Source organism: Podarcis muralis, chromosome 11 (genome assembly GCF_964188315.1).
Source record: "Podarcis muralis chromosome 11, rPodMur119.hap1.1, whole genome shotgun sequence".
Lineage (NCBI taxonomy): Eukaryota > Metazoa > Chordata > Lepidosauria > Squamata > Lacertidae > Podarcis > Podarcis muralis.
The window spans coordinates 56331461-56345232 of record NC_135665.1 but is presented as its reverse complement, the minus strand read 5'-3'; positions in this window follow the sequence as shown (position 1 = coordinate 56345232).

The following is a 13772-nucleotide window of genomic DNA, read 5'->3' as shown; positions in this document are numbered from 1 at the left end:
GTCAATAGGGAGGGATGCTGGGAATTGTAGTTCTGGAACATCTGGAGGGCCATAGGTTCACAGCCCCTAATCTAGCTGTGTCTTATTTTCCTTGGTCATTGTGTCCCACCACTGCCAAGGAGTTTGCATCCAAAATGGGCAGTGGTAAAAAAAAGCTAATGCTATTCTAGGCTGCATCAACAGAAGTATAGTGTCCAGATCAAAGGAAACAATAGTACAGTGGTACCTCGGGTTAAGTACTTAATTCGTTCTGGAGGTCTGTACTTAACCTGAAACTGTTCTTAACCTGAAGCACCACTGTAGCTAATGGGGCCTTCCACTGCCTCCGCGCCGCCAGAGCATGATTTCTGTTCTCAACCTGAAGCAAAGTTCTTAACCTGAAGCACTATTTCTGGGTTAGCGGAGTCTGTAACGTGAAGCGTATGTAACCTGAGGTACCACTGTACCATTCTATTCTGCCTTGGTCAGACTACACCTGGAGTCCTGTGTCCAGTTCTGGGCACCACAGTTTAATAAGGATGTTGACAAGCTGGAACCTGAGCAGAGGAAGGCAACCAAGATGATCTAGGCCAGGGACTGGAAACCAAGCCTGATGAGAAATGGTTGAAGGAGCGTGGTATCTTTAACCTGGAAGAGAGGAGACTGAGAGGACTTTTGATAGCCATCTTCAAATATCTCAAGGTTTATCTCATGGGTAGGCAAACTAAGGCCTGGGGGGCAGATTCAGCCCAATCCCCGTCTAAATCCGGCCCGCAGTTGGTCCAGGAATCAGTGTGTTTTTACATGAGTAAAGGTAAAGGGACCCTTAATTGTTAGGTCCAGTTGTGACCGACTCTGGGGTTGCGGCGCTCATCTCGCTTTATTGGCCGAGGGAGCCGGCGTACAGCTTCTGGGTCATGTGGCCAGCATGACTAAGCCACTTCTGGTGAACCGGAGCAGCGCACGGAAATGCCGTTTACCTTCCCACCAGAGCGGTACCTATTTATCTACTTGCACTTTGACCTGCTTTCGAACTGCTAGGTTGGCAGGAGCAGGGACCGAGCATCGGGAGCTCACCTCGTCACGGGGATTCGAACCGCCGACCTTCTGATTGGCAAGTCCTAGGCTCTGTGGTTTAACCCACAGCGTCACCTGCATCCCGCTTTACATGAGTAGAATGTGTGTTTTTATTTAAAATGCATCTCTGGGTTATTTGTGGAGCATAGGAATTCGTTCATTTTTTTTCAAAATATAGTCCGGCCCCCGACAAGGTCTGAGGGACAGTGGACCGGCCCCCTGCTGAAAAAGTTTGCTGACCCCTGGTTTATCACATGCAAGCAGGAACAACCTTGTTTTCTCCTGCTCTGGAGGGTAGAACTCGAAGCACTGGCTTCAAGTTACATGAGAGGAGATTCAGACTAAACATTGGAGGGGAGAATTCTGACAGTAAAGAGACGTTTGACAGTGGAATGGACTCCCTGGGGATGTTGTGGACTCTCCTTCCTTGGAAGTTCTTAAGAAGAAGTTGGGTGGCCACCTGTCATGGATGCTTTAGTTGAGTTTCCTGCAGTGCCAGGGGTTGGACTAGATGACCCTAGGGGTTCCCAGGGTGATTCTAAGTTCATCCTGCACCCAGCGCAAAACACAATTTTTTTTTTATTTGTATGAAACTAATTATTTGTTCTCCTTCACGGATCACTGCCTTGCCGTGGCGAAGGGGCTTGAATAACTCAGAGACGCTATGAGCTATGCCATGCAGGGCCACCCAAGATACACAGGTCATAGTGGAGAGGTTTGTATAGTTAAAACTATGGTTTTCCCAGTAGTGATGTATGGAAGTGAGAGCTGGACCATAAAGAAGGCTGATCGCCAAAGAATTGATGCTTTTGAATTATGGTGCTGGAGGAGACTCTTGAGAGTCCCATGGACTGCAAGAAGATCAAACCTCTCCATTCTGAAGGAAATCAGCCCTGAGTGCTCACTGGAAGGACAGATCCTGAAGCTGAGGCTCCAATACTTTGGCCAGCTCATGAGAAGAGAAGACTCCCTGGAAAAGACCCTGATGTTGGGAAAGATGGAGGGCACAAGGAGAAGGGGACGACAAAGGACGAGATGGTGGGACAGTGTTCTCGAAGCTACCAGCATGAGTTTGACCAAACTGCGGGAGGCAGTGGAAGACAGGAGTGCCTGGCGTGCTCTGGTCCATGGGGTCACAAAGAGTTGGACACAACTAAATGACTAAACAACAACAACAATTATCTGTTCTCCAAAGGCAACCCTTGTCATTTCAACCTGGCAGTACATTGTGGTTGTCACCTCCCTCCTTCCCACACCTTTCTGGCAGGCTTCTTGTGTCATAGCAGTTGCGCCACAAGCAAGGGCTGAACAAGTGCTATGTCTCCACGCTGGAGGAAACAGCACCTGTTGGGTTTCTGCTTCTGGCACTGCCATTGTGGCTTTTCCTTTCATGCCTTTGCTCACAGCCTCTATTTGCTTTCGAGCCTGCGTCTTTGTTGTCCTTTTTGGGACCCCAGCTTTATGTGCACTGGGAGGTTATTCGCGGTCAAAGCCAGACCCTCCCCCACAACTCCATTCATTCCCTGGCACCTCTCCTCCCCCTGTGGATACTCCCCACTCTCCATCCCAGATTAAATGTGGTGGGGGTCTGGATAGGGAACTTGGCAACCAAAGCCTGATTAAATCCCGATGTCTGCTCTGAGCTCCTTTCTCCACTACCAACAACTTCGTTTCTCTTTCCCTTCCAGTTAAGAAGAAGACGTTTAACAGAACAAGGGGGAAGTGGGAAGGGAAACTGCTGCCTATTTGGATAATAATCTTTTTTTTTTAAAAAAAAAAAAAGAACTTGCTTTTACCCTAAATGTATATGCAAAACAAAAACGAAACAAAAAACCCAACAACAACAACCTGGACAAATATAAACTCAAATATGAAAAGCCCCCAAATGTACAGTTATACTGTAGTTCAGTGTTAACCAACCCGGTGCCCTCCAGATGTGCTCTCCCATCAGCTGGGGTCTGATGGGAGTTAAAATCCAAAACATCTGGAAGGCACCCAAGGGGTGGAGGCTACTATAGTTGATGACTTGACGGAAACTTAATGAAAGTTGTAGAATTGGAAGGGACCCTGAGGACCATCTAGCCCAGTGTTTCTCAACCTGTGGGTCCCCAGATGTTGTTGGACTACAATTCCCATCATTCCTAGCCAGCATGATCAGTGGTCAGGGATGATGGGTGTTGTAGTCCAACAACATCTGGGGACCCACAGGTTGAGAACTGCTGATGCCCACGGGTAGGCAAACTAAGGCCCGGGGGCCAAATCTGGCCCAATCGATTTCTAAATCTGGCCTGTGGACGGTGCAGGAATCAGCGTGTTTTTACATGAGTAATAATAATATAATAATAATTTATTACTTATACCCCGCCCATCTGGCTGGGTCTCCCCAGTCACCCTGGGCAGCTTCCAACTAAGTACAGTGGTACCTCGGGTTACAGACGCTTCAGGTTACATACGCTTCAGGTTACAGACTCCGCTAACCCAGAAATAGTACCTTGGTTTAAGAACTTTGCTTCAGGATGAGAACAGAAATCGTGCTCTAGCGGCGTGGCAGCAGCGGGAGGCCCCGTTAGCTAAAGTGGTGATTCAGGTTAAGAACAGTTTCAGGTTAAGAACGGACCTCCAGAACGAATTAAGTTCTTAACCCAAGGTACCACTGTATTAAAATACAGTGGTCTGTTAAATATTAAAAGCTTTCCTAAACAGGGCTGCCTTCAGATGTCAGAGTAGAATGTGTCCTTTTGTTTAAAATGCATCTCTGGGTTATTTGTGGGGCATAGGAATTCGTTCATTTCCCCCCTTCAAAACATAGTCCGGCCCCCCACAAGGTCTGAAGGACAGTGGACTGGACCCCTGCTGAAAAAGTTCGCTGACCCCTGATCTAGCCCAAGCCCCCTGCAATGCAGGAATATGCAGCTGTCCCATACGGGGATCAAACCTGCAACCTTGGCATTATTAGCAAGCACCATGCTGTAACCAACTGAGCTATCCAGACTACTGACTTCTAAAGCAATCAATAAAGGCACACACAGAGATATTGCCCTTATGCATGGGTAAGTCAGAAATACATCAAACTAACTTCAGTAAGACGCATAGCAGAATCCTATACATGTGCAAATAAGTCCCACAGCTTTCCATGACGCTTATTCTGAGATAAATGGGCAACAGCAGCAACAGCCTATCTCCATTCCCAATGTCATAGAAGGTTGTTCTGACACGCACATCCCTTATTATGAATCTTTTATTCTCCGGTGTTCATGTGATATCGCTCTGCCTAAAGCCCTGTATACAACGTGTGTGTATGTGTGTGATATTGCATATTCCGGCGTGCATGCATGAAATGTGTGCAAGCTATCGCTGCTTGCTGGTGTTAACAGCTGCAAGGAAAAGAGACAAGTCAGAAGTGGGTCACAAGCATACCCTAGTTTTAATATATTATTATTAACCAGAGATTAGAAGATAAGGCTCCTCTTCAATTCCATTTGGGCTTTTCTCATGCAAATGAAGGCTTTTCTTCAAGGGAAGAGGCTCCCACATTTAATATTGTGCACTTAATTTCAGTAATGATCTGTCCAGGAAACCAGAATTGTTCTTCCATACTATCTGAGCACCCTAATTTTTCCTTTGTTTTGTTTGGGGCTGAAGTGTGTGGAACCATAGAGAAAAGCATGGGATTAGCAGATAGCCTAAACCAAGCTCCTTTTCTTTGTTTCTGTTATTATTGTTGTGTCTTTGGCAGAGCTGAGCATTCATCTGCAGTTCGGCACCACAGTGGGGTAGCATCTTCATCCTGAACTCGGTCTATTCCTGAACTTACTCTATTTTCTGTGTTGCATCCCAATCCTTTGTGTGTTTGCTTAGAAAAGTAAGGGTGGCTAAGGGCCCTTCCAGGTTAAGGTTTCCTTGCAGGTGTATTCTGCAATATGTTCCTGATGCAATAACAGTGTGGGATAACCAGCCACATATAACCAACATGCTTAAGTTTAATGCATGGGTAGGCAAACTAAGGCCCAGGGGCTGGATCCGGCCCAACCGCCTTCTAAATCCGGCCCATGGGCTGTCTGGAAATCAGTATGTTTTTACATGAGTAGAATGTGTCCTTTTATTTAAAATGCATCTCTGGGTTGTTTGTGGGGCCTGCCTGGTGTTTTTACATGAGTAGAATGTGCGCTTTTATTTAAAAGGCATCTCTGGGTTATTTGTGGACTATAGGAATTCCTTCATCCCCCCCCTCAAAATATAGTCCACCGTCCACCCCCCAAGGTCTGAGGTACAGTGGACTGGCCCTCTGCTGAAAAAGTTTGCTGACCTCTGATTTAATGAATACATGAAAGGGTTAATACCATAGAGTAAGCTGTCCTGCAAGGCTTAGCTAGGTCACTCCCCCTCTCTTTGGGAGGAAATGTTAATCAAGCCTTTGTCCCCACCCCAACCCGTCTACCTGGGAAGCCCAAGGTGTGAGGCCTGAGCTGGTTGCTCCAAGCTCAGACCACATGGCTCCAACAAGCCATTCTTGTGCTCCTATACTAATAATTCAGGAATTTTCACCACTGTAACTAAGCCAGGTTTTACTGCCTGAGAATTTTTTGGTGACTTTAAATCTCTGCTGGGGTTCTCTCATCAAAGAGTACTTGCCCCAGACTTGGATCTTGGCATCCAGGAATTCTCCTTTCTATAATTTCTATAATTTTGTTTTTGCTACCAGCAAATAGCTGCATGAGTAGTGGGTTTATTCCTCTTTGTTAGATCTTCTGTGATAGTTCCTCAGCACATTATTGCCGTTCATAGAGGCTATAGAGCCCTGAAACATGGAACAGAAATAAACCAAATCATTTGTAGTTTAAGAATTTTGGGGGATTTCAGAGAACACTGCAAGGATATTCACTGACTGGAAGTGAAACAGTGTTTCCTCAAACTTTTTGCAGGCAAAAGCAATGTTTAAAGTGGACTTCAGACCCTCCAATTGTCCCTATTTTCAAGGGATGTCCCTGATTTAGAGCAGCTGTTCTGGTTTCTGATTTGATCCCGGAATGTCCCATTTTCCTTAAAGGTAAAGGGACCCCTGACCATTAGGTCCAGTCGTGACTGACTCTAGGGTCGCAGCGCTCATCTCGCTTTATTGGCCGAGGGAGCCGGCGTACAGCTTCCAGGTCATGTGGTCAGCATGACTAAGCCGCTTCTGGCGAACCAGAGCAGCACACGGAAATGCCTTTTACCTTCCCGCCAGAGCGGTACCCATTTATCTACTTGCACTTTGACGTGCTTTCGAACTGCTAGGTGGGCAGGAGCAGGAACCGAGCAATGGGAGCTCATCCTGTCACGGGGATTCAAACCGCCGACCTTCTGATCGGCAAGTCCTAGGCTCTGTGGTTTCACTGGAGAAATGTTGGAGGGTATGGAGTTATCAGACCCCTGAACTTTCTGAAGGCAATCCTGTAAAGGGAAGGGTTCTTTTAATGTTTAATGTTTGCTTATGTCTTTAGATTTGTTGGAAGCTGCCCAGAGTGGCTGGGGACACGCAGTAAGATGTGTGGGCAGTAGCGTCGCAATGGGGGGCGGGCGGGGGGGTGCACCCAGGGTGCCATGTTGGGGGGTGACAAGAAGGCACCCCATGGGGGCTCTCAGCGGTGTGAGCAGCCATCGTGCCCTCACAGCCACATGTGGAGGATCCCCAGTTCGCGGCTGCAATCACTATGTACATGTGTGGTGGTGCATGCATGCGCTGTATGTAACGCCGCCGCACTTGCGTTGTACATAGTGGTTTGCTGCTGGCGCCACTCCAGCGCTGTACAGACGACGATGGGTTCCCTCCGTCGCTGCTACAGCGTATGGTCTGGAGCGGCGCTGCCAGCAAACCTCTATGTACAGTGCATGTGTGGCATTGCTACATATGGCACATGTATCCTATGTAGCGACGCCTTGCCCCGGGTGTCATGATGCCTTCATTCGCCCCTGTGTGTGGGGAATAAATACGTAACTTTCGGGTTGTGACCGCGGCAAACCCGGAAATGTATACTTCCAGGTTTCACCGCACGCACATACTCAGAAGTGCTCAATCGCGCTGCGCACGTGTGCAGAAGCAGCGCCTCTACTTAAGTAATTTTCGGGGTGTGAAAAGACCCCCGGAATGAATTTTTTGCTCTATAAGATTCACTTTTTCCCTCCTAAAAAGTAAGGGGAAATGTGTGTGTGTCTTATGGAGTGAATGCAGGCTGCGCAGCTATCCCAGAAGCCAGAACAGCAAGAGGGATCGCTGCTTTGACTGCGCAGTGATCCCTCTTGCTGTTCTGGCTTCTGAAATCCATAATATTTTTTTTCTTGTTTTCCTCCTCCAAAAACTAGGTGCGTCTTGTGGTCTGGTGCGTCTTATAGAGCGAAAAATACGGTGAATTCGTATCCGGAGGGTCCACTGTAGTAAAATTAGCATTCTGGAATGGGACGTCCCTCTTTTCACCAGAGAAATCTTGGAGGGCATTCCAAGAGCAACATGAGCAGACTTAATGGGACCCCACAATGAAAAAGACATCTGGAGGGGCCCTGAATTCAGGAGGACACACTCCCAAATAAGCACATACAGAATTGCAGCCTGATGTTTGCTTGGAACAAAGGCCGACTCTATCTGGTGACCCTTCCAAGGAAAGTGTGTGCAAGGGCGCCGCCTTAAAGTAACAATTTCCAGTCAATACCCTTTGTTCCAATTTCAGAAGGTCTGGAGCGTTACATGAGCATCATGTGAGTGTTGGAGACGACAGTGCCTCGGCTGCAACCCTTTGTAGAAAGCTTGTGTGATGTTGAAGCCTTTAAAAAATAATTTAAAAAAATGGGCTTAGACTTTCATAGACCACAGTCTACTTTGTCAGAGGCAGGGTTTTACCTATGAGTGCAACTTGAATCATTTTGGGAAGGTGAAGAGGAGCAATGCTGCTGCAACAAATCAGGTACAGTGGTACCTCGGGTTAAGTACTTAATTCGTTCCAGAGGTCCGTTCTTAACCTGAAACTGTTCTTAACTTGAAGCACCACTTTAGCTAATGGGGCCTCCTGCTGCCGCCGCGCTGCCAGAGCACGATTTCTGTTCTTACCCTGAAGCAAAGTTCTTAACCCAAAGTACTATTTCTGGGTTAGCGGAGTCTGTAACCTAAAGCGTATGTAACCCGAGGTACCACTGTACTGCCTGCTATGCATTGCTCACCTTCTTTACCCTGTTCACCTATGGGACTCCATTGGTCCTAATTGGAAACTGCTAACTAAATCACATATAGGGTTGCCGTATTTCAAAAAGTAAAAATCAAGACACCCTGAAATTTGCTGAGCTTTGTTTATACCAAAACGCAAAAAAAACTCTATCTCTATCTCTATCTCTATCTCTATCTATGTAGTGCTTTCTTTCTTTAAAAATGTTTAGGGGTACTCTCATTTTGACTCAAGAAAATCACCTTTTATAGTTCCAACTGGGGAAAATAAATACAGTAAATACAACGGAACTGACCAATCACTGTGCTAGATTCCAACTCCTACTTCACACATTAAACGCTCGCTTCTTTCTGAGACTCAGCAAACACCGTGACAAGAAATGAGGCTGCCATCGGGGGTAGCAACGGAACTGACAATTCACCATGCTAGAGGAGAAACTAATTTTTTTAAAAAACATTTTGTTACTTCTCCCCTTAGATTCACAAAATGTTTAGGGGTATTGTTATGTACTGAGCTGAATCCTAGAACAATAGGATCCAGAATGCAGCAGTCTGACTGGTCCACAGGAGCCACCCAATCCAACTCCAGGTGGAAGTGAATCAGCGACCTGATTGGCCTGCAGGAGCAGCCAATCAGGCTCCTGGATGAAATGAATCATCAATCTGATTGGCCTGCAGGATCATCCCCCTGTGTCCCCTCCTGAAAAAAGCACTGTGTGTGTGTGTGTGTGTGTGTGTGTGTGTGTGTGTGTGTGTGTAATAAAATTTCCTAAATGTGAGCCTCCACTTGCATCCTAAAGTGAGTCAGTCCATTCTTCCGCCTTGGAATTCTACCACACCACATTCCATTCAGCCGTTTGTTAATTGTATACAGTGGTACCTTGGGTTACAGATGCTTCAGGTTACAGACTCCGCTAACCCAGCAATATTACCTCGGGTTAAGAACTTTGCTTCAGGATGAGAACAGAAATCGTGCTCTGGCAGCGCGGCGGCAGCAGGAGGCCCCATTAGCTAAAGTGGTGCTTCAGGTTAAGAACAGTTTCAGGTTAAGAACGGACCTCCGGAACGAATTAAGTACGTAACCTGAGGTACCACTGTATTGTTGTTGTTATATATTTATTTATACCCCACCTTTTTTCTTGACAGAGACTCAAGGCAGTTAGTTTACAATACGGTCAGCTGGCAGTTATAAGCTTTCGCACACTCAGGGACCTCAGGGTTCCTGGTCCCAGAGAAGACGGTAGCGGCAGTCACCCAAGCTCACTTGCTATCCCCCTGCAGACCTTGTGGGTAGGAAAGAAGGTGTGGGCAGCAATCGCCCCTCCGCAGATGCAACTGCCAAGCACCTGAGTGTGCCTTCTGTTTCTTGCAAACACAGACAAGGCCGATCATGCACGACTAATAATGAATGGCAATTTCAGACTGCTGCAGCCCCAGGAACTGATGCAGGGGAAAGCAGAGGGAGCGAGAGGCCTTCCTAAGACTGTGTGTCTTCTTCTTGTTGTTGTTTCCAAGCGTAAAACACTGATGTTGCAGCCATGGCTGATTGATAAAGACATAGCAGAGGTGTGACACATTTTGTAGGATGCAGGAACTGCAACTTCTTATCTGCTTGCTTGGTCCTTGGGAACAGAGATTTGCTGTACAGCAGAGGTAGGGACAGTTCTCTGGCTCAAGGGCTGCATTTCTCATGAGCAGCCTTCAAGAGGCCGTATGCCAGGGATGGGGGGGGGGAGCAGAGACAAAATACGGCAGAGCAATGGTTATGACCCTGAATGTTCTACCTTAGGCTACATTCCAGCCACTCAATAGTTAAAGGTTTCTACACATATAGAAAGATAGATGATAGATAGATAGATAGATAGATAGATAGATAGATAGATAGATGATAGAGATATACTGTACATTTATATCTGCACAACCATTGTAAATCTCTTCAGGTTGCCTTAAGGCAAGCAATTCGTAAATGAAATAAGCATTATCCTTCAGCCAGGAAAGCCATTGGCATAAGTTACAACTCAAGGACACATTCCAGTGAAGCGAAAGCACCAAGGGAGGGGGCAGAGCAAGGCCTGTAAGGGAGGTGGGCTAGAGAAAGCGAGAGATTAAGTTGGAAGTTTAGGTGCAACTCAGCTTGCAGAAGAGACGCTTTCATGGAGTTAAGACACAGTGAGGAACCTCTGATTCCAATACAGTGGTACCTTGGGTTAAGGACTTAATTCGTTCCAGAGGTCCGTACTTAACCTGAAACTGTTCTTAACCTGAAGCACCACTTTAGCTAATGGGGCCTCCTGCTGCCGCCGCGCCGCCGGAGCCCGATTTCTGTTCTTATCCTGAAGCAAAGTTCTTAACCTGAAGCACTATTTCTGGCTTAGTGGAGTGTGTGACCTGAAGCGCATGTAACCTGAAGTGTATGTAACCCGAGGTACCACTGTACTGTCCCTGTCGCTTTATCTCTATGCTGTCTTCTCTCTTTATCTCTCTGTTGTTTAGACGGATGCATCCTGTTTACAGCTTCTTCCTCCTCCTCCTCTCAGACCTTAAGATAAGCAATCACCCTGGAACTCCTCTCTGAGAACAGAGGAGCAAGTACGGCTCTAGATTAATTAGGTTAGAACGAGAATTTTAACTATCCAAGTTATGTTGCGGTTGTTTTGGGCATCCGCCTGTCTCGAGAGACAATGGAGTGAGCCTCTGTGGGTCAAGTCAAACCACTGCCTTAGCAGCACCAAAGTGACCTCCCTGGGGTGCAAGCCTGGGCAGGGTGTGTGGAGATCCTGGGCTGCCTAGATGACACAAGACTCTCAGCCTTGCCAGTGTGGCCCAAACGAAAGCAGAGCAATCATGGGCATAGCCAGGAATTATGGGGGGAGGCAGGGTTTGTGTTGTGGGGGGGGAGAACCTCAGTTTGTTAAGTATTTTGTATTGATGTATTTGATTTAGGGGACGCGGGTGGCGCTGTGGGTTAAACCACAGAGCCTAGGACTTGCCGATCAGAAGGTCGGCGGTTCGAATCCCCGCAACAGGGTGAGCTCCTGTTGCTCGGTCCCTGTTACTGCCAACCTAGCAGTCTGAAAGCATGTCAAAGTACAAGTAGATAAATAGGTACCTCTCCGGCGGGAAGGTAAACAGCGTTTCCGTGCGCTGCTCTGGTTCGCCAGAAGCAGCTTAGTCATGCTGGCCACATGACCCGGAAGCTGTACGCCGGCTCCCTTGGCCAATAAAGCGAGATGAGCGCCGCAACACCAGAGTCGGCCACAACTGGAACTAATGACCAGGGGTCCCTTTACCTTTTTATTAAGGTATGTGTGGGACCACTTACTAGCCTGGCATCTTGTGACATATAGGTATACTTTGATTGATGTGCGCTAGAGGACAAACCAGGTCAACAAGATGGTAACTAGCAGTAGCACAGATGCAAATGAAAGGTTCTGTTAGAGCATGTTCCTTTCTGGAAGCTAGCAGAAGTTTAAACCGGTGGAATAAGGGTGTGTTGGGAACCACCTATCCCAGCTGGGATGGTGGGAGAGTCCGGAGTTGCAGAGAGCGCATGGATTCTTTGGGTGGAGAACCTTTACATCACCCAATTTGGGTGATATAGGATACCAAAACAATGGAGGGATTGAGCCAGGTGCCAAGACCAATGGGAGAAAGGCAAAGCTGGGCAAGGCAGGGCAAGGCTACCACTGCAGGCAGCTGTGGCTGCAGGCATGGAGAAGACAGAGCTTTGCCAAACAGACTGCCCACAGACTAATCTGCTGTCCTTGGGTTACATCACCAGTGACCTAAGAGCCAGTTCACCCAGGCTTGTGTGTGTGGAATTAGAGAAGGGCTTTAACTCAGTGGTAGAGCATCTTCTTTGAATGCAGAAGGTCCCAGGGTCAAACCTTCGCATCTCCAGGTATGGCTGAGAATGTCCTCCAGAGATCTGTTGCTAGTTAGACTATATAGGCTGGATGGAACAATGGCCTATACAAGGTCACTTCCTATGTCCCACCTTTTCCTTTATCTCAGATGGCAAAATACCCAGGGCTGACCCCAGAGGAAGAGGCAATGGACCATCAGAGGAGATAATAATAATAATAATAATAATAATAATAATAATAATAATAATAATAATAATAATAATTTATTATTTATACCCCGCCCATCTGGCTGGGTTTCCCCAGCCGCTCTGGGCGGCTTCCAACAATATATTAAAATACAATAGTCTGTTAAACATTAAAAGCTTCCCTAAACAGGGCTGCCTTCAGATGTCTTCTAAAAGTCTGGTAGTTGTTTTTCTCTTTGACATCTGGTGGGAGGGCGTTCCACAGGGCAGGTGCCACTACCGAGAAGGCCCTTTGCCTGGTTCCCATAACTTGACTTTTTGCAGCAAGGGAACCACCAGAAGGCCCTCGGAGCTGGACCTCAGTGTCCGGGCAGAATGATGGGTGTGGAGATGCTCCTTCAGGTATACTGGACTGAGGCCGTTTAGGGCTTTAAAGGTCAGCACCAAGGCTTTGAATTGTGCTCGGAAATGTACTAGGAGCCAATGTAGATCATGATTTCAGTTGTGAGCAATGCACCTGAGCTATGGGGGACCACCGACTGAGACTCCCCTAAATGTCTCAGTGATCAGGCAGGGATATCAGGGATCCATCAGCGCTTAAGATATCCTAGATCCAACTTGTTAAGGGCCTTGCAAAATGAATACAATAAACTTGAACCTGACCCAATAGCATGGGTGGTCACTGCAAGCTTTCAAGCACTTGTGAAGATGATAATGATTAATTACTGACCCTTCACCAGCAGCTCCTAGTGATAACCTATCCCCATCAATGGACTGGCTGCATCATTTTGCACCTGCTGGAGCTTCTGGACCAGGTGCAATATAATCCCAAATAGAGTGCATTGCAATAGTCAAGTCTTGAGGTGACCAATGCCTGAGTCACTACCACTACCCTTTCCAAGAATGGCCATAGTTAGTGCACCAACTGTAGCTGATAAAAGACACTTCTTGCCCATGAAGTGTCTGAGTCTACCTGAACCTCAAGCGGCAAAATTGCTGCTTCAGCACTGCATGGTGCAGGCTGTTAATAATAAAACCTATATTTATATGGGTACCTACTGATAAGATGCATCAAAAAAGCAACTGTACCAAAAGGAATTATTGTGAAAATAACAAATCTTTGGGACTGGGGTGCCAAATTTTGTCCTTGCTCCATACTGCCAAAATCCGCCCTCTGGCCGCATACTACAAACCTGTTCTTTTGGAGGGTGAGCAACCCCACCCAGGGCAGGCAAATGGTCAATCTCCCAGGCACAGGAACCACCACCCAGAGTGCCTCCATCTCACCAGGAGTCAAGCTCAGTTTGTTATCCCTCGTCCATTCTGCAGCTTCATCCAGACAATGTTCCAAGGGTGGTAGAAGGGTCCCTGCCTTCTACCACCCTTAATGCCCATCCCCTCCAGGGTGTTTCCCAAGCAGTCTCAAACTGCACCTGCGCACCTCTGGTCTCTGTTGTGCTCTCCTCATTAGCCTGA